Source organism: Triticum aestivum, chromosome 4A (assembly GCF_018294505.1).
Source record: "Triticum aestivum cultivar Chinese Spring chromosome 4A, IWGSC CS RefSeq v2.1, whole genome shotgun sequence".
Taxonomy (NCBI): Eukaryota; Viridiplantae; Streptophyta; class Magnoliopsida; order Poales; family Poaceae; genus Triticum; species Triticum aestivum.
In genome coordinates this window covers 124,096,086-124,116,867 of record NC_057803.1, presented here as the reverse complement: position 1 = coordinate 124,116,867, position 20,782 = coordinate 124,096,086, and the positions used below count along the sequence as shown (strand labels likewise).

The 20,782-nt window shown below is 45.3% G+C and overlaps 1 pseudogene; it reads right to left on the bottom strand.

Moving 5' to 3' along the window:
* Positions 1 to 201: 201 nt before the first annotated feature.
* LOC123083756 (AAA-ATPase At3g50940-like) lies at positions 202 to 20,543 on the bottom strand (annotated as a pseudogene).
* Between the last annotated feature and the right edge of the window lie 239 nt (positions 20,544 to 20,782).

The following is a 20,782-nucleotide window of genomic DNA, read 5'->3' as shown; positions in this document are numbered from 1 at the left end:
ATCCCATCTCCCTCGATCTCTCTTTCTCGCTCGCAACAGCAACTCTCCTCGATCCTCCCTGCCACCATGCGCCCTCGCCGCCGCGGGCCACCATCGCCGCCGCTTCCTGCGTTGAGGAGCCGCCGTGCCAAGTCCCTGTGTCCGTGCCTCCTACCCCGAGCGCCGCCCCATGGAGCCACGGCCCCCCTGCGCCGGTGAGCCCTAGCTCCGCCGCCACCGGAGGTCGACCCGACGCCCAATCCCCTCGTCGGCCTCCTCTGCTTTGCCGTCCTCGACCATCGGTGCTTCCGCGAGCTGCCCTGCGCCCCTGCCGAACCTCCCGGTGACCTGCATCTCGTCCGGTGGCTCCGGCGTGCCTGCGCCACCTCGAGCGCCCAGCAGGAGCCTCGCGCCGCTCGCTCCCTTCATTGTCTGCGTTGCCGGAGTTCGCCGGAGCCCCAGCACCGATCCCCAGCGTCGTAACCTTCCTGCCTCCATGGCCGGCCCCTCCGAGAGCTTGGCAGGAACCGCACCCTTCCACCCTGATGGCGCCCAAGGCTCCATGTCGCCATGGTTCTGTCCCAACGCCACAAGTCCGATGCCAAGACCACCTCAAGTTCGGCTACATGTAACACCGTGTACGACTACATATCCGGGATGCGTCAAGTACCCCACCGTCAAGACCGAGACCGCCCGGAGACCACGAATCCGTGAGGTTCCACTATCGTCGCCGTGGATCCGACAAGTTCGCGAGTACCACTACCTCCCACTACGACCTTGTACAACTATCGTCGCAAGAACCGAGACCGGCAAGTCCGAAGACCCAAGTACCATGACGCCAAGTACCCCTTCAGATCACCAAGGTGGATCGCGAACGTTGACGAGGTTCCGATAATACCGTCGACGTGTACGACCTACTCCTTGAATGTGTACCACTACCGCCGCTCGAACGTATACAGAACATGTACCGTCGACCCTCGAAGACCCGTGGACGGCAAGTTCCTTGTTGACCCCAAACACCTACGGAGTGTGAACATCTACAAAGTGAGAACGACTACTTCCACTACCGCCGTCGTGAGAACGCCTACTTCCCTCTATGAACGAGAACCGTCCCCTTTGCATGCTCTGAAGGTATAACCCCGAGACGACGTCCGTGAACGAATGCTTGCGATGTTTGAGATGCTCATGTTTGCACCGCGTCCAAATTGTCACTCGTTTCCTTGTCGCTAACTCGTGGGACACCCGGAATCCAGGAGCGCCCCACCATCTTTTGCACGGATCCGCACACTTCTCCTTTGCATTGGTATCTCAATCGAGTTATCGGAACCGGAACGCTGTCGTGGCACCGTTTTCGTATCGTTGTCGTGGCACCCCTTTTCATTTCCGCCACGATGACAAATGCTTCATAATATGCTCTTATCAACTTATTCATAAATATTGCATAAAACTTGCATGTCATCCGCATCATGATAACAACTTCAAGAATGTTTAAAATTGTTGTTGCATTAAATTGCTAAATGCATATGGGGATTTACCGGATTTGTTGTTTGCTATATCTGGCCCCATTTAAATTGTTTAGGTGGTATATTTTGTTATGTTTCACCTCTTGACATGTTTAGCTACATTTAATATTGTTGGGTTCATAATCGAGAGAGAACTAAATATTTGATGTGGTGTTCCGTTAATATGCAATAGAGTTGCATATTGAGCTCCACTTAATTTGTAGGATTGTTTGTGCACTTTGCCATGCCATGCCTCATTAAACCGATCATGCATCATACTTGTTTGCGCATCGTGCCATGCTTATGTGATGGTTGTTTACCATGTGGTTTGCTTTCTTTCCGGTGTTGCTTCTTCTGGTTAGTTTCGATAATGTCGCGTTGTGAGGATCCGTTCGACTACGTCTGTTTGTCTTCTTCATGGACTCATTCTTCTTCCTTGCTGGATCTCAGGCAAGATGACCATACCCTCGAAATCACTTCTATCTTTGCTTGCTAGTTGCTTGCTCTTTTGCTATCCCTATGTTGCGATACCTACCACTTGCTTATCATGCCTCCCATATTGTTAAACCAAGCCTCTAACCCACCTTGTCCTAGCAAACCGTTGTTTGGCTATGTTACGCTTTGCTCAGCCCCTCTTATAGCGTTGTTAGTTGCAGGTGAAGATTGAAGTTTGCTCCTTGTTGGAACATGGAGATGTTGTTCCTTGTTGGAACATGTTATTTTTGGGGATATCACAATATCTTTTATTTAATTAATGCATCTATATACTTGGTAAAGGGTGGAAGGCTCGGCCTTATGCTTGGTGTTTTGTTCCACTCTTGCCACCCTAGTTTCCGTCATATCGGTGTTATGTTCCCGGATTTTGCGTTCCTTACGCGGTTGGGTTATAATGGGAACCCCTTGACAGTTCGCCTTGAATAAAACTCCTCCAGCAAGGCCCAACCTTGGTTTTACCATTTGCCACCTAGCCTTTTTTCCCTTGGGTTAGGCCAGCCCAAGGGTCATCTTTATTTTAACCCCCCTCCCCCGGGCCAGTGCTTGTCTAAGTGTTGGTCCGAAATAGAGCCACTTGCGGTGCCACCTTGGGGAAAGTTGAGGGCTAGTTTTAGCTGTACGTAGTGTTCATCCGGTATTGCCCTGAGAACGAGATATGTGCAGCTCCCATCAAGATGTCGGCGCATCGGGCGGTCTTGCTAGACTTGTTTTACCATTGTCAAGGATGTCTTGTAACCGGGATTCCGAGTCTGATCGGGTCTTCCCGCTAGAAGGAATATCCTTCGTTGACCGTGAGAGCTTGTGATGAGCTAAGTTAGGACACCCCTGCAGGGTTATGAACTTTCGAAAGCCGTGCCCGCGGTTATGGGCAGATGGGAATTTGTTAATGTCCGGTTGTAGAAAACCTGAACTTAATTAAAATGCACCAACCGCGTGTGTAACCGTGATGGTCTCTTCTCGGCGGAGTCCGGGAAGTGAACACGGTGTTGGAGTTATGCTTGACGTAGGTTGTTCTAGGATCACTTCTTGATCATAGTTTCTCGACCGTGCTTTTGCCTTCTCTTCTCGCTCTCATTTGCGTATGTTAGCCCCCAAATATGCTAGTCGCTTGCTACAGTTCCACCTCATACCTTTTACCCTACCTATGAGCTTAAATAGTCTTGATCGCGAGAGTGTGAGATTGCTGAGTCCCCGTGACTCACAGATACTTCCAAAACCAGTTTGTAGGTGCCGATGTTACCGAGCAGGTGACGCAACCAAGCTCAAGGAGGAGCTCGATGAAGACCTTGTCCTTTGTGTTGTTTCGTTCTAGTTGATCAGTAGTGGAGCCCAGTTGGGACGATCGGGGATCTGTGTAGCATTTGGGGTAGTCTTCTTTTATTTTGGTTCCGTAGTGGGACCCTGATTGTATCTGGTTGATGTAATGCTTTATTCATGTAATTGTGTGAAGTGGCGATTGTAAGCCAACTATGTATCTTTTTCCCTTATGTATTACATGGGTTGTGTGAAGATTACCTCACTTGTGACATTGCTTTCAATGCGGTTATGCCTCTAAGTCGTGCTTCGACACGTGGGAGATATAGCCGCATCGAGGGCGTTATAGACATTCCAATCCAACCACAAGAATCTTGACCTCTAGCCCTCCCCAAGTTTCTTTCCACTCAAATCATCTTTCCACCATATCCAAATCTATGAGAGAGAGAGAGAGAGAGAGTTGAGTGTTGGGGAGACTATCATTTGAAGCACAAGAGCAAGGAGTTCATCATCAACACACCATCTATTACCTTTTGGAGAGTGGTGTCTCCTAGATTGGTTAGGTGTCACTTGAGAGCCTCTGTCAAGATTGTGGAGTTGAACCAAGGAGTTTGTAAGGGCAAGGAGATCACCTACTTCATGAAGATCTACCCAAGTGAGGCAAGTCCTTCACGGGCGATGAACATGGTGGGATAGACAAGGTTGCTTCTTCATGGACCCTTCATGGGTGGAGCCCTCCGTGGACTCGTGCAACTATTACCCTTCATGGGTTGAAGTCTCCATCAACGTGGATGTACGATATCACCACCTATCGGAACCACGCCAAAATCTCCATGTCTACATTGTGTTTGCTCCCTCTAAATTCCTCCCCTTTACATTCATATGCAATGATTTACATTCCGCTACTATAATCTTAGAATTGCATGTGTATGTTGATTGCTTGACTTGTGATAAGTTGCTAAAATCTGCCAAGACTTAAAATTGGGAAAAGGCTAGATTTTTATTTGGTCAAGTAGTCTAATCACCCCCTCTAGACATACTTTTGATCCTACAAGTGGTATCAGAGCTTTGGTCTCCATTTGCCTTGATTTCCATAGCTTTGGCGATCATAGCCTTGGTTTCACAACCTAGGAGAGTATGGCATCTAGTGAGGGAAATTACCACCATAGAGGTCCTTACTTTGATGGTACTAATTTTGCTAGTTGGGAGCATAAGATGAAAATGCATATTCTTGGACATAACACCGCCTTTTGGGCTATTGTGTGTAGGCTTGCAAGGTGAATTCTTCGATGGGAGAGAACCAAATCGTGAAGCTACCGCGGAAGAATTGAAGATGTTGCAATACAATGCTCAAGCTTGCGATATCCTCTTCAACGGATTGTGCCCCGAAGAATTCATCAAAATCAACCGTCTTGAGAATGCAAAGGAAATTTGGGATGCTTTGATTGATATGCACGAAGGTACCGACTCCGTCAAGGAATCTAAATTGGATGTGCTTCAAAGTGAACTTGACAGGTTCAAAATGAAGGATGGTGAAGGTGTCACTGAAATGTACTCTAGGCTTGCTCTCATCACAAATGAGATTGCCGGCTTAGGAAGTGATGACTGACAATTCATCATCAAGAAGATCCTAAGAGCCTTGGATGGAAAATATGGCACCATGTGCACATTAATCCAAATGATGCCCAATTACAAAGATCTGAAGCCAACGGAAGTCATTGGTAGAATTAATGCTCATGAGATGTCACTCAAGGATAAAGAAGAGCTTCAAAAGAAGTCTAGTGGTTCTTACAAAGCCTCATGTGATGCTCGTACATCATCAAGTGAGAGACAAGTCTTCAATGAGGAATTGGTCCTAATGGTGAAGAACTTCAACAAGTTCTACAAGAGTAGAAGCAAACAAACAAGTTCCAAGTCAAGGTCCTACAATGAGAAAAGATCTTCTAGTCGTGAGCGTAATTGCTACAATTGCGGAAGACCCGGGCACTACTCCAATGAGCGTACGGCTCCCTACAAAAGAAGAGAAGACTCACCTAAAAGGAGAAGTAGAAGAGAAGAATCACCTCCAAGTGAGAGAAGGAGTAGAGATGATCGTTATGGATGAAGAACCTCTCGTAGAAGGAAGGATTCGAAAAGGAAGGACAAGTCATCAAGGAGCTACACAAGACGAAGACATCAAGCTCATGTTGGTGAATGGGTATTCGACTCCAGCTCCGACCACCACTCCGAGAGAAGTTATCACTCCAACTCCGAATATACTCAAGATGAAGGTGTTGCCGGTCTAGCACTTGTGTCGACCAACTCCTATGACATATTTGACTCACCAAATGAAGGAATTGGAAGATGCTTCATGGCTAAAGGAACAAAGGTATCACACCCCGAGTATGTTGATTTCAATAGTGATGAAGATTATTTGCTAGGTGATGATGATTTACTTGTTGACAACTCTAGTGATGAAAAATATGATGAACTTTCTATTAATCCTGCTAATCAAGATAAAATGAATGACGATGATAAGAAGATGATAGAGCGTCTAACTAAAGAACTAAACACTCTTAAGTTAGCTCATGAAACTACCTTAGAAGATCATCTAGTACTTTTAAAGAATCTTGAGACGCTACTCTTTGAAAAGCTCAACCTAGAGCAAGAGCATGGGTTCTTAAAAGCAATCAATGATGATCTCCATAAGAAAAGTTCTTCTTACATTGCCAAGCGTTTACTCTTGTCTACTTACATGCCACAAGTATAATCTAGCAACAAGAGTAAGAAAGATTCTTCTTCTAGTAGTAACAATAATCATGCTAAATCCAATATTGTTGCTTCTAGTAGTTCTCTTGATTCCACTAATGATTCTCTTAGCCAAGTTACACTTGAGCAAGAAAATAGCTTATTGAAGGGAATTATAGAGAAAGGTGTTTACAAGAGCCTTGCCGGAAGTAAGCAATTTGAGGAAATTGTAGGCAAGAAAGGAAGGCACCGGAAGAATCAAGGTGTTGGTTTTGAATGAAAGTTCAATGCCAATGGAGTTGAGTGGGAAGAAGATCAATACCCCAAGACAAGTTTGTTCCCCAACAAGAGATGTATGATCTTACTTCCTTCAATGGAACACAAGCTCAAGATGATCTTCTATCACAAGACGACAAGAAAAAAGGCAAGGACAAGCTTCAAGAGGAGATTGATGCACTTGAAGAAGCTCCGAAGGCCTTAGTCAAGTGGGTTCCCAAGACTACATCAACTTCTACTTCATCAAGTACGACTACGACTCCAAGGATTTGTTGGGGAACGTAGCATGCAATTTCAAAAAAATTCCTACACTCACGCAAGATATATCTAGGGGATGCATAGCAATGAGAGGGGGAGAGTGTGTCCACATACCCTCGTAGACCGAAAGCGGAAGCGTTTGACAATGCGGTTGATGTAGTCGAACTTCTTCTCGTTTCGACCGGTCAAGCACCGAACGTACGACACCTCTGAGTTCTGCACATGTTCATCTCGATGATGTCCCTCGAACTCTTGATCCAGCAAAGTGTCAAGGGAGAGTTCCATCAGCACGATGGCATGGTGACGGTGATGGTGAAGTGATCCACACAGGGCTTCACCTAAGAACTACGTGAATATGACCGGAGGCGTAAACTGTGGAGGGGGGCGCCGCACACAGCTAACAATGTTTGTTGTGTGTTCTAGTGGTGCCCCCTCATATATATATAGGTTGGAGGGGAGGAGAGGCAGCCAAGGGGGCGCCCCAAGTAGGAGGAATCCTACTTGGGGTCCTCCCAATTCGGCCTCCCCCCTTTCCTATTCCTATTCGGACTAGGAAGGGAAGAGGGGGAAGGGGGAATCCTATTCCCTTTTTCCTTTCCTCCTTCCCCTTTTCTACTCCAATTTGGCCAGCCCAAATGGGGGGGGGGGCACCAACCCCTTAGGGGCTGGTTTATCCCTCTCTTGGCCCATTAGGCCCATATAGCTTGCCGGGGTTTGCCCGGAACCCCTTCAGGTGACCCGATACGTACCCGATACCCCAGAACACTTCCGATGTCCGAATGCTATCGTCCTATATATGAATCTTTACCTCTCTACCATTTTGAGACTCCTCGTCATGTCCGTGATCTCATCCGGGACTCCGAACAACATTTAGTCACCAAATCACACAACTCATGTAATACAAATCGTCATCGAACGTTAAGTGTGTGGACCCTACGGGTTCGAGAACTATGTAGACATGACCGAGACACCTCTCCGGTCAATAACCAATAGCGGAACCTGGATGCTCATATTGGTTCCCACATATTCTACTAAGATCTTTATCGGTCAAACCGTTATAACAACATACATTATTCCCTTTGTCATCGGTACATTACTTGCCCGAGATTCGATCGTCGGTATCTCCATACCTAGTTCAATCTCGTTACCGGCAAGTCTCTTTACTCGTTCAGTAATGCATGATCCCACAACTAAATCATTAGTCACATTGCATGCAAGACTTATTATGATGTGCATTACCAAGAGGGCCCAGAGATACCTCTCCGATACTTGGAGTGACAAATCCTAATCTCGATCTATGCCAACCCAATAAACACCTTCGGAGATACCTGTAGAGCATCTTTATAATCACCCGGTTACGTTGTGACGTTTGATAGCACACAAAGTATTCCTCTGGTATCCAGGAGTTGCATAATCTCATAGTTAAAGGAATATGTATAAGTCATGAAGAAAGCAATAGCTATAAAACTTAACGATCATTATGCTAAGCTAATGGATGGGTCTTGTCCATCACATCATTCTTCTAATTATGTGATCCCATTAATCAAATGACAACACATGTCTATGGTTAGGAAACTTAACCATCTTTGATCAACGAGCTAGTCTAGTAGAGGCTTACTAGGGACACGGTGTTTTGTCTATATTTCCCAACAAGCGCTATTGTTTAACGCCCGTAGCTAGGCATTGATAATTTCAATGATGCTCACATAAAAGAGAAGAATTAAAGAATAAAGAGAGAACCATGAAAAATTTGACAAACACATCTAGGTCTAACATACTCCCAATGCATAGGCATTTTATAAGCAAACAAATTATCAAGGCAAGCAAAAAATATCATATGCAAGGAAGGAGAAAGAGATGATAACAATCTCAACATGAAGAGAGCTAATTTACTAACATGGAAATTTCCAAAACCATATTTTCCTCTCTCATAATAATTACATGTAGGATCATATTCAAATTCAACAATATAGCTATCACACAACAATTTCCTACATGATCCTCATGTATGCAAAGTTGACACTCTTCCAAAATAGTGGGATTATCATAAAATAAAGTCATGACCTCTTCGAACCCACTTCTATCAAAAGCTTCATAATATTGAACATTATCCAAATATGTGGGATCTAAAGTTGACACTCTTCCGAACCCACTTTCAGTATTATTGCAAACATTATTATCAATCTCATATTCATCATGGGGCTTAAATAAATTTTCAAGATTGTAAGAAGAATCATCCCAATCATGATCATTGCAACAAGTAGTAGGCATAGCAAAATTAGCATCCCCAAGCTTAGGGTTTTGCATATCATTAACATAATTGACATTAATATAATTTATAATAACATCATTGCAATCATGCTTTTTATTCAAAGATCTATCGTTAATCACTTCATAAAGTACTTCATTACAATTTTCAGATTCATGAATCTCACGCAAAACTTCATAAAGATAACCTAGTGCACTCAACTCACTAGCAATTGGTTCATCATGATTGGATCTTTTAAAAAGATTAGCAAGTGGATGGGGATCCATATCAATAGATTTTTAGCGAGCGAAGATGCAAGTAAATAGAAGGCACAAGGTAACACAAGCAAAGATAGCAAACGAACAAGGCGAATGGAAGAAGGGCAAAAGAAAATGCAAATCTTTTTGAAAATCATTTAGAAGTGGGGGATAGGAAAACGAGAGGTGAATGGCAAATAATGTAATGCGAGAGATGAGAGTTTTTGATGGGCAAGGTTGTCAGAATCGCGATTTTGTTATACGATTCTACGACTTTACGATCCAAACTAACCCCTATGATTCTACGATTTTAGTTCATAGAATCTACGTTTATACGATCCTGATAGTGAAGATTCTACGATTTGCGATCTTACCATCGGAGCTCCGATCCGATTCAAAATCACGATTCTGACAACCTTGTTGATGGGTACTTGGTATGTCTTGACCTGGCGTAGATCTCCCTGGCAACGGCGCCAGAAATTCTTCCTGCTACCTCTTGAGCTTGAGTTGGTTTTTCCCTTGAAGAGGAAGGGTGATGCAGCAAAGTAGAGTAAGTATTTCCCTCAGCTTTTGAGAACCAAGGTATCAACCCAGTAGGAGACAACACAACAAGCCACTGAATACCTGACAAACAAACACCAACTTGCACCCAACGTGATAAAGGGGTTGTCAATCCCTTCATGGTTATTTGCAAAGTGAGATATGATATAGATGGATAAACGGAAAGTAATATTTTTGGTATTTTTGGTTTATGGAACAGAAAGTAAAAGATTGCAAAGAAAGTAAATAGGAAACTAAAATTGTATATCAGAAACTTATATGATGGAAAATAGACCCGGGGGCCATAGGTTTCACTAGAGGCTTCTCTCAAGATAAAAAATATTACGGTGGGTGAACAAATTACTGTCGAGTAATTGAGAGAAAATCGCAAAGTTATGACGGTATCTAAGGCAATGATCATGAATATAGGCACCACGCCCGTGTCAAGTAGACCGACTCCTGCCTGCATCTACTACTATTACTCCACACACCGACCGACTCCTGCCTGCATCTAGAGTATTAAGTTCATGAAAAACAAAGTAACGCATTAAGTAAGATGACATGATGTAGCAGGATAAACTCAAGCAATATGATGAAAATCCCATCTTGTTATCCTCGATGGCAACAATACAATACGTGTCGGTGTACCTTCTGTCACCAGGATCGAGCACCGCAAGATTGAACCCAAAGCTATGCACTTCTCTCATTGCAAGAAAAACTAATCTAGTTGGCCAAACCAAATCGATAGTTCGAAGAGACTTGCAAAGATATCAAATCATGCATAAAAGAATTCAGAGGATATTCAAATAATATTCATAGATAAGCTGATCATAAATCCACAATTCATCGGATCTCGGTAAACACACCGCAAAAGAGTATTAGATTGAATAGATCTCCAAGAACATCAAGGAGAACTTTGCATTGAGAATCCAAGAGAGAGAAGAAGCCATCTAGCTACTAGCTATGGACCCGTAGGTCTGTGGTAAACTACTCGCGCTTCATCGGAGAGGCAATGGTGTTGATGTAGAAGCCCTCTGTGATCGAATCCCCCTCCGGCAGGATGCCGGAAAAGGCCCCTAGATGGGATCTCACGGGTACAAAAGGTTGCAGCGGTGGAAAAGTGGTTTCATGGCTCCCCTCGAAGGTTTTGGGATATTTGAGAATATATAGGTGGAAGAAATAGGTTGGTGGAGTCACGAGGGGCCCACAAGGGTGGGGGGGCCTCCCGACCTTGTGGTCGCCTCGTGGATTTCCTGACGTGCACTCCAAGCCCTCTGGATGTCTTCTAGTCCAAGAAAAATCATCATGAAAGTTTCATTCCGTTTGGACTCCGTTTGGTATTCCTTTTCTGCGAAACTCTAAAACAAGGAAAAGACAGGAACTGGCACTGGGGCCTAGGTTAATAGGTTAGTCCCAAAAATCATATAAAATAGCATATTAATGCATATAAAACATCCAAAATAGATAATATAATAGCATGGAACAATATAAAATTATAGATACATTGGAGACATGTCACATTATAAGATGATCCCTTCACTAAAGCACCTCATGATGATCGGGTGTGATAGACTCTACGTTCACATACAACGAGTGTAAGCCAGTTTTACACAAGCAAAATACTTGGGTTAGACTTAACGAACCTAGCATGTACAAACATGGTCTCGGAACAGTGGAGACCGAAAGGTCGAACCTGAGTCATATAGTAGATATGATCAACATAGAGATGTTCACCATTGAAGACTACCCCATCTCATGTGATGATCGGACATGGGTTAGTTGATTAGGATCATGTATCACTTAAATAACTTAATGGATGTTAACCACAGATCCAAAGGCAAGATCTTTGTTGCCAAGAATGGGTCATTTCTAGAGAATGAGTTTCTCTCAAAAGAAGTGAGTGGGAGGAAAGTAGAACTTGATGAGGTAGTTGTACCTTCTCTTGAGTTGGAAAGTAGCACACGAGGGAAAACCATTTCCGTGATGCCTACACCAACTAGAGAGGAAGCTAATGATGGTGATCATGAAACTTCAGATCAAGTTACTACTGAACTTTGTTGGTCGACCAGAATACGTTCCGCACCAGAGTGGTACGGTACTCCTGTCCTGGAAGTCATGTTATTAGACCACGACGAACCTACGAACTATGAAGACGCTATGATGAGCCCAGATTTCGATAAATGGCTTGAGGCCATGAAATGTGAGATAGGATCCATGTATGAGAACAAAGTGTGGACTTTGGTGGACTTTCCCGATCACTGGCAACCCATTGAGAACAAATGGATCTTCAAGAAGAAGACGAACACTGATGGTAATGTCACTGTCTACAAAGCTCGACTTGTCGCAAAAAGTTTTTGACAAGTTCAAGGGGTTGACTATGTTGAGACTTTCTCACCCGTAGCAATGCTTAAGTCTATCCGAATCATGTTAGCAATTACGGCATTTTATGATTATGAAATCTGGCAAATGGATGCCAAAACTGCACTCCTTAACAGATTTCTTAAAGAAGATTTGTATATGATGCAACCAGAAGGTTTTGTCGATCCTAAAGGTGCTAACGAAGTGTGCAAGCTCCAGTGATCCATCTATGGACTGGTGCAAGCATCTCGGAGTTGGAATATATGCTTTGATGAGAATATCAAAGCATATGGTTTTATACAGACTTATGGTGAAGCCTGTATTTACAAAAAAGTGAGTGGGAGCTTTGTAGCATTTCTGATATTATATGTGGATGACATATTGCGGATCGGAAATGATATAGAATTTATGGATAGCATAAAAGGATACTTGAATAAGAATTTTTTCAATGAAAGACCTCGGTTAAGCTAATTATATATTGGGCATCAAGATCTATAGGGATAGATCGAGACGCTTAATAGGACTTTCTCAAAACACATACCTTGGCAAAGTTTTGAAGAATTTCAAAATAGATCAGTCAAAGAAAGGGTTCGTGCCTATGTTGCAAGGTGTGAAGTTGAGTAAGACTCAAAGCCTGACCACGACAAAAGATAGAGGGAGAATGAAAGTCATTCTCTATGCCTCAACAATAGGTTCTATAAAGTATGCCATGTTGTTTACCAGACCTGTTATGTGCCTTTCCATGAGTTTGGCAAGGGGGTACAATAGTGATCCAGGAGTGGATCACTATACAACAGTCAAAATTATCCTTAGTTACCTAAGAATACTAAGGAAATGTTTCTCGGTTATGGAGGTGATAAAGAGTTCTCGTAAAGGGTTACGTCAATGCAAGCTTTGACACCGATCCGAATGACTCTGAGTCTCAATCTGGATACATATTGAACGTGGGAGCAATTAGCTAGAGTAGCTCCATGCAGAGCATTGTAGACATAGAAATTTGCAAAATACATACGGATCGGACTGTGGCAAACCCGTTGACTAGACCTCTCTCCCAAGCAAAACATGATCACACCTTATTACTCTTTGGGTGTTAATCACATGGTGATGTGAACTAGATTATTGACTCTAGTAAGCTCTTTGGGTGTTAGTCACATGGTGATGTGAACGATGGGTGTTAATCACATGGCGATGTGAACTAGATTATTGACTCTAGTGCAAGTGGGAGACTGATGGATATATGCCCTAGAGGCAATAATAAAGTTGTTATTATTATATTTCCTTATTCATGATAAAGGTTTACAATTCATGCTAGATTTGTATTGACCGGAAACTTAAATACATGTGTGGATACATAAAAAAATACCGTGTCCCTAGTGAGCCTCTACTAGACTAGCTCGTCGATCAAAGATGGTTAAGGTTTCCTAACCACAGACATGAGTTGTCACTTGATAACAGGATCACATCATTAGGAGAATGATGTGGTGGACAAGACCCATCCATTAGCTTAGCATATGATCGTTCAGTTTATTGCTACTGCTTTCTTAATGTCAAATACATGTTCCTTCGACCATGAGATCATGCAACTCCCGGATACCGGGGGAATACCTTGTGTGCTGTCAAATGTCACAACATAACTCGATGATCATAAATATGATCTACATGTATCTTCAAAGGTGTCTATTGAGTGGGCGTGGATCGAGATTGGGATTTATCACTCTGTATACCGGAGAGGTATCTCTGGGCCCTATCGTAATAGATCATCATAAGAAGCTTGCAAGAAAAGTGACAAAGGAATTAGTTACAAGATGATGTATTACAAAACGAGTAAAGAGACTTGCTAGTGACGAGATTGAACTAGGTATGGAGATACCGACGACTGAATCTCGGGTAAGTAGCATACCAATAGACAAAGGGAACTACGTATGTTGCCATAAAGGTTAGACCGATAAAGATCTTCATAGAATATGTAGGAACCAATATGGGCATCCAGGTCCCGCTATTGGTTATTGACCAGAGAGGCGCCTCGGTCATGTCTACGTCATTCTCAAACCCATAGGGTCCGCACACTTAACGTTCATTGACGATATAGTATTATATGAGTTATGTGAGTTGGTGACCGAATGTTGTTTGGAGTCCCGGATGAGATCACGGACATGACGAGGATCTCCGAAATGGTCCGTAGGTAAAGATTAATATATGGGATGAAGGTATTCTGGTTTTAGAAAGGTTTCGGAATGCATCGGAGTGCCGGAAGGGGTTCTGGGAGGCCACCGGTAGGTTATACTTACTTGGTGGGCCTCATGGGCCAAGGAGGGAGGCGCACCAGCCCACAAGGGGGCTGGGTGTGTTCCACCTCCCCTTCCCTGTGAGCTAGAAGGAAGGAGGGGGCGCCCTAGGGCAGCCGGCCCCCTTTTCCTTTCCCCCATGCTCCATACATGGAAGGGGGAAGGCTCCTGAGGCAGGGCAAGCCGCCGGCCCCCTCCTGTCGTTTTCCTCCAGGGGGGCGCGTCTAGGGCTGCCTCCTATCCCCCTCCACCTATATATATGTGGGGAGGGAAAGGGGCAACACACACAATGATCCCCAAGTCATGTGCGGCGCCCCTCTCCCTCCAGTTCATCCTCGGTCATATTTTCATAGTGCTCGGCGAAGCCCTGCAGAGATAGTTGCATCACTACCGTCACCATGACATCGTGCTGCTGGAACTCATCTACTACTTCGCCCGTCTTGCTGGATCAAGAAGGTGAGGGCGTCATCGAGCCGAACGTGTGCTGAACGCGGAGGTGCCGTACATTCGGTACTTGATCGTGAAGGTGTACGACTACATCAACCACGTTGATAAATGCTTCTTCTTAATGGTCTACGAGGGTACATAGACACACTCTACCCTCTCGTTGCTATGCATCTCCATGGATAGATCTTGCATGTGTAGAATTTTTTTTGTTTTCCATGCAACGTTTCCCAACAACACCGTGTCAGGCTCGTCATCACGGTCCACGCCAACAGCGAGGTAGTTCTTGGCGAGCACATGGACTACGGCGGGCGAGGTGAGTAGTAGCCGAGCTCAATGTTGTGGTCCATGTAGTCCGCAAGGATCAGTGCCGGGTCTAGCCGCTCCGGGTTGTTGGTGGTGAAGATCATTGGGTGTTCGCTGACAAGGACGACCAGAGCAAATCCATCAAGTTGATGACACTGTGGCACCCCGGCTCAGAGGAACCAAAACGCCCCGTATTCTAGCCCAGAGATCGAGGAGAAGTCTCTGGATATGGCACTGCTTGACATAGAACAAATCATCTCTTATTACAAAAGATAATGATACAAGTGTCTAATGTTACAAAGGATCACATCAGCACGGCGATACTATGCCTGCGATACTACACTTGCTCTATGCTAGCAGCAGAACAACTCGTAGCAGCGGAACAACGATGAAGGTGGTGAACTCCACTCCGCAGGGACTCTGGCTGGGACACGATCTAGCTCGCACGCATGTAACCTCAACAAGCAAAGAAATCAATCACGACATTACCTGCAATCTGGCATGACATGCCAGGTTAGTACATTAAATGTACTTGCAAGCTCACAACAACCAAAAGCATCAAGGCAAGACAACAACATAGCATTAGCAGATTAATTAAATAACAGCTACCATGATACGAAAGCAACTACTAAGCATGATATGAAACTACTACGATACTGATACACCACCATCTCAGATCTCAATAACCATCTCACCCTTGGCTATCCGACCAAGCAATATACCATCTCGATCACCTTGTGATCCACGTGATCCTGGTGATCAAACATCCACATGATCACCTCGCGACCCCATCACAAACTCAATGATCATCCTCTGGATCATCTCAACATCATCATCTGCATCCTTCCAAACTGTTACAGCTCACAATATCCACAAATAAATCACCTATAAGTCATTCTGTCACGTGAGTGTTGGTCGAACGATGGGACCTAGTACGAACTTATGCCCATGACCGAGGACGCGGCTATCGATAGATTAACTTACACTCTGCAGAGGTAGCACACTTTACCCACACCACGAAACCCATGGCCTCGCACTCCCATTCGGGTGGACCAACAACGTTCTGACAAAACCGATCTACTGCCATGACACTCTCCCAGCCACTCCGACCAACTCCCCTTTGGGCTAAGTCATGGGTGGACCCATGCCTACCAAAGGCATCAACGGCCACCATCGTGGCAAAACAAAAACGGTCCCAAACAGGGACAAGAGATCTCAATACCAAAACCATGGGAACACAAGGTTATGTCGGCTTACCGGGCCTGGGTACCACACGTCCATAACCTTCCCTCGTTGGAGGCACCGACGAGAGGCATGACAATAGACCACATTAGGGCCTTCCCATAAAATGCAAATGTGGTTGCACTGGAAAAGCCCGGTTCGGTGGCACCTGAACAACTTAATGACGGAATTTATCCCCAAAATATAACTGCTATAACTGATACTCCATTATGACTTATCAACCTGTAATCCAAGTCATAGCAATATCGAACAACTAATCCAAAGCATAATATCGTCATATCAAAATACTCCGAGGATAGCATAACACTACTATGATGAATCCAAGAATGATAATGTTGCTACTTTAATAGCAAGAACTAGCTATCTAGCTAAGATCCACATGCAAGAATCATTTACTAAATCATACTTCAAGACACAATATCAACTAGCATCATGATAAAAATAATTCTAGCCGCTAATAATCCAAAGGCAGCGTGATATCCAAAGTAATACTCCAAAGCATAATACCATCATGAAAATAATCATAATAGCCACTAAGAATCCAAAAGCAACATGTCATCCACATAACCTTCAAAATATAAGTCCTAGAACTCCAAGCAATATCATGGCAATAGCAAGCTCAAAAAAATACTCCCAAAAATGCCATGAACAAATCACAAGTAGCTAAAACAATATTTTAAACAAGTTCAAATAATTTAAACCATGTCACCGCATTGCAATCATGCAAATGGAGGGTGTGGCTTTCCTGGGGTGGATGGATTCACCGGGAAGAAGTGTGGAAAGCTTGCGGAAAGAATCGTCGGAAAACGTTCCCTCTCCGAGGGGGCTGATTAGGTGCAAGGGAAAATGGTCATTTTTAGAATGTTAACACATGGTGAAAATGACACCAACAGAACGGGCTCGACGAGATGAAGAAGTGGGCTTTGGAATCACCTCATTTGGAGTTACGGGTGCAAAGATACGGTTGTTTAAAGCTTAGGGACTAATCTATAAAAATACTTCTACAAACAGGTCCCTGGCAGATTAAACAGAACCTGCCTTTCTCAGAAATACGCTTTCCAGAGAGGAAACTGCATTCTGGCCCGAAGAAGAACCTAAATACGCTTTCGGTAAGGGAAAGCATACTCGCCTGGAGTACGTCTCTACTTATCCATGTCAGCGGGCCGACCCGGTCAACGCGTAGAGACCGACAGGCGGGGCCCAGGGGCGGGGTCTTCGTCTCGCCTGCGCTCGCACACAGTCCAGAGGGAGGGGCGCGGCGCCGGCGGTGATTGCCAGCGGCACGGGCCACCATTTGCGGCGCCCGGACTACCAGCATGCTCAGGGGAGCAAGGCGACTCCGTCCCGGGGTAGCATGGTCGTCGGGGAGCACGGGGCTGGTCAGGGCATTGGCCGCGGCGGACGGAGGCGCCGGGCACCGGAGGGCTCGTGGCCATGGACCACCAGAGGAGGAGGGGGAGGGCTAGGGTGGATTCGGGGTGTGGATGGGGGCCTCTAGAGGTTGAATAAGGAGGGGAGGAGCCCGGGGCTGCTCGGATTCAAGCAGAGCCTGGCGGCGGTTGCGGCGGCCATGGGAGGCGAGGAGAAGCTCCGGGAGCGATTGGAGGGGCTGGGCGGGGTGCTTGGAGGGTGAGAAGGCTGTGGATGAGCTCAGAGTGCCGTGGGGAGGGCCATTTTATAGGCGGGGCGAGGATGCCGAGTCGGTTGCCGCCGCTCGAGCTCGGCCAAAGCTCTGGCGAGCTCATCGATCACGGGGAGGGCACCGGAACACAACGAGGCATCAATTCAGAGGCCACGGAGAAGAAACCAACGCAGGGGGGCAGAGGAAACGGACAGAGCGAGGACCGGGTCAAGCTGCGCACAGTGCGCTCGTGGGCGTGCGTCGGCTAGCTCCAGCGAGGACGCTTCGGGAGGGGGCAGGGGGTCGAGGGCGACGGGAGGGGAAGGGACAGTCATGTCGGCACGCTCGGACGCGAGAATACCGTCGAGGCAGAGCTGCCCGACGAGTCCAGTCGCGCCGGATGCCGCCAGAGCACGAGAAACGCCATGCCAGGGCGGTAGTCACCACAGGCATAGGCATGAAGAGGACAAGAGAGGCTGCATAGACATGTCTAGTGATTAGTCCCTGCATCAATGAGCCGGAGGGAGGTGATGGATCGATAGAAGAGGCTCTGCAGCTGAGTTAGTCTTCGATTAAAGTTTGCTGCATCAAACTTGGCAGAGCACTGCTGATCAACAAGAAATTGATTGGAGTAAAAAATAAATGTCTGTGGTGTTTAGATAAGGAAGGACTATGATCCTGCCAAGTTTGAGGGGAAACGGATCAAGTATTAATATAGTTGCTTTGCAACTTGACCATTGGGTCCAGAAACTTGATCAGGAAGGTGCACTCACATGGAGTACCAACTTGAGCTGAAATTGGGTAGATCATTATGATTTGGACAGGTGATGATGCTGTAAAATTTTCATACCAATTGGACAAGCCAAAATGGTACTTACTTCACAAACCCCCTTACTGTCCAGAAACTAGATAATTCTAGAGAAATATTGTCTTGAAGAATTGGTCCCAAATTTGGTGGAGAGAGGTTTTATGGTCATGAGAATTCCCCGATAAATTTTTAGCCTAAATGAATCAATATAAAATATACTTGCTTCACACTCTGAAAATATTGACAGAAGCAAAGATTTGATTCCTGTGCTCACATAGATGATTGGATGGAGCTGAAAATTGGAGGAGGGTAATCATATGAGCTCAAGAAGGAGTGTGGAAAATTTAAACTCATTTGGATAACTCTAGCTAGCACTTCCTTCACAAAGCCTTCTGTCTGACAGAAACTTTGAAAAATCACTGCGGAAAGTTGGCTAGGAAAATGAAGTTGAATTTTTGCATCAGGAAAATATTTGGATGTAGAAGCATGCCCAAACATTTTGGGAGCAAACAAGATAAGATGAATGGCACTTCCTTCACGAAATGCCATTTAGGACAGAATAGAAAAAGGAATATTGGGGAATTATTTTTGAACTGGCCAAGGAAATATTTGGGCATATTTGAGCAATATATGACCCAAAGGAATTATAAAAATTATTTGGGAATTTTAGGAGTGACAGAAATATAGGTTGCTTCACAACCTAGGGCAGACAGGGTTATTCCTTTAATAGAAAAGGGAATATTCCTGAGAAAAAGAATTTAGGGTTTGGTCAAGCAGTGAAGTGACATGATCTTTGGGAAAATTTTGATAAGGATGAGCCACTTGGGAGAAGAAATGAAGATGATTTCCCAGGTGACAAGGCCACAGAACCACTCCAAAAATAAAAACAAAGCAAAAACCAATAAATCAAAAAGAAAAAGAAAAGGGCCAAACGCCAGGCTGTTACAGACACTAGAGAGGCTTATTGATTCGCGCCCGATCACTGGCATGGCCACCGCGACAGGCGGGGATAGATCACCAGCTGTGTGTTGTCCTCATCGGCCACCGGAGTTCTTCTTCCAGTCGGAGAGGTCTAGGGAGCAGTCTATGTCCTCAACGACGACGATGGATTTGGGCGTGGTGGAGACGAGCAGGCAGCAATGGTGGGAGTTGGTAGGCACTGTGGTGAGCTCCAGCTCATAGATGCTGAAATCGAGGAGGTTCACGATGGTGGCCACGAGGCTGGTCTTTCCTGTGCCGGGCGGGCCATGGAGCTGATACTCACGCTTCTAGGCATGGTCGATGCACGCTTAGTGCTCACGCCGGCGGCGAAGCGGGTCAGGTCGACGCAGATCTCCTCGCTGATCGCTAGGTTGATGGTGAGCATGTCGAAGGTGGAAGGATGGGAGAAGGTGTGGAAGGTCCAGAGGCGAATGTGGTCATCACTGGGCGCGGCCGCATAGTTAGCGTAGAGCCTGCATACCCATGACTTGAGTCGCATCCTGGTGGATCGAGGATGTAGGTGTCGTGCACGAAGTCACGGTGCTGGCAGGGGAACTACGACTGGAAGTTGCGGTGGTCGTCGCCGACGCCGCCGAAGACGTTGTACGAATTGTGCTTGTGTCCCGCGCTTTAGTCGACGGCATGCGGTGGAGGTCCAGTTTATGCGGACGCCCTGGAAGATGTCATGAGAGGTGTGCGCATCTGGGAGCGAGGCCACGGCATGCTCGACTGGTGCGACTTGTAGAGATGCACAATGAGGCTACGACGAGGCAGCGCGGGCCGAGGTAGAGCTGTGTAGCGTCGTAAAGGTCATTGGTGGAGCCGGAGCTGGCAGCAGCGGCCTCGTCAATGAGGATGGTGGCCATGGGCACCCGAAACGCCGATAGAAGGTGAACATAGATAATATTCCGTAACAAATTAAGTAGATAGATAATTCTTTCATAATGAGATTTTTTTTTCATGATTTACATGTTAATTTCCTTAAAATTCATTATTAGTTTCCTGAAAATCTATTATTAGTTTCCTAAAGAGAGGGATCAATTGATTTGAATAAGTTAGAAAAGTTAGATCCGCAATATTTTGTACATTAGGAAAGTGTTGATTTCTAATAAAAGAGTGGAGAGAAAAATAAACTGATTGATTAAAAAATCAGCATGGAGGGGGTGGGAGGGGGAGAAAATAAAATCAGATGAAAATAAAA